The sequence below is a fragment of the Ursus maritimus genome, unplaced genomic scaffold (assembly GCF_017311325.1).
Source record: "Ursus maritimus isolate PB19 unplaced genomic scaffold, ASM1731132v1 scaffold_258, whole genome shotgun sequence".
Classification (NCBI taxonomy): Eukaryota; Metazoa; Chordata; class Mammalia; order Carnivora; family Ursidae; genus Ursus; species Ursus maritimus.
In genome coordinates this window covers 10,048-11,136 of record NW_024425097.1, presented here as the reverse complement: position 1 = coordinate 11,136, position 1,089 = coordinate 10,048, and the positions used below count along the sequence as shown (strand labels likewise).

The following is a 1,089-nucleotide window of genomic DNA, read 5'->3' as shown; positions in this document are numbered from 1 at the left end:
CAAGGTCCAGCACGGGCATCGGTGACCTACCTGGTGGCTCTTTGGGTTCCGTGGGTCCTGCAGGGGAAAGGCTGAAAGTAACTGTGGTCTTAGGTCCAAATAGTCTCAACCGCAAAACCCGCGGAGACACTTGCAGGTGGACGGGTAAGAACTCGCGAGTGCGGTGGTTGCTGCGCTGCACGCCCACGGCTACTCCACTTAGGCCGGGCCCCGGTGTGGATCGACTCCTTATTGCTTTCTGCTCAGAAATACCCTACGGATTTTGGCGGCCAGAATCACGAAACCACAGGACTTGGCCTGTGCCATGGGGAATGCGAGGATGGGGCGCCTCGTGGGAGGTCTGAGGTCTGCGGGTGAGCAGAGGGGGAGAGGCACCCACCCGGGTTGCCGGTGGGGCGGGAAAAAAGGAGACAGGATGCATTGGCCGGGAATCGAACCCGGGTCTCCCGCGTGGGAGGCGAGAATTCTACCACTGAACCACCAATGCTTCACACGAACGAGGGCGCGTGGTGCTTCTCTTCAAAGAATTTCCGGAGTGACCGTCGGATGGGGCACGGGGAAACGAAAGCGCTCCAGAATAGGTTTACACGGATGTCTTCCGAGGACAGACTAACGAACCCACAGGCATCAAAAGCAAAGGCTTCAGAAGGACACTTTCATTCAGGCAACAGCGTGAAGTGGGGACTCCCGAACAAAATAGCAAAATAAACCGTTTCGTCGGATCACAACACAACTCTGAGAAAGGCTCTGCCCAACTGTACGAACAAACCCTGGCAGGAAAACGTCCGAAATTCATCCAGACCCCTCGAAGATGACCCTGAACCTTCGACCGTCAAATTCGAACCGTCACTTTAGACAGTCTGAGAACGTTATCTAACTTGCCAGCTTAGGCCAGTAAAATTCTAGCCGGTGGGAAAGAAAGAGTAGCCGACGCAGACTGGAATTAGAAGAAGGAATCAGAAGAAACACATTTCGGTCAATGGAGTTAGGTCTTCGTAACTGGGTGGTTTTTCTTTCTTTCTTTCTTTCTTTCTTTCTTTCTTTCTTTCTTTGTTCAAGATTTAGGAGTCGGTCTGGTGATCATTATAA

The 1,089-nt window shown here is 52.7% G+C and overlaps 1 non-coding gene across 1 annotated transcript; it reads right to left on the bottom strand.

The window, feature by feature from the left end:
* Positions 1–416: 416 nt before the first annotated feature.
* TRNAG-CCC lies at positions 417–487 on the bottom strand. The gene has a single exon. It is a non-coding gene; the product is annotated as a tRNA-Gly (tRNA).
* Positions 488–1,089: the final 602 nt, after the last annotated feature.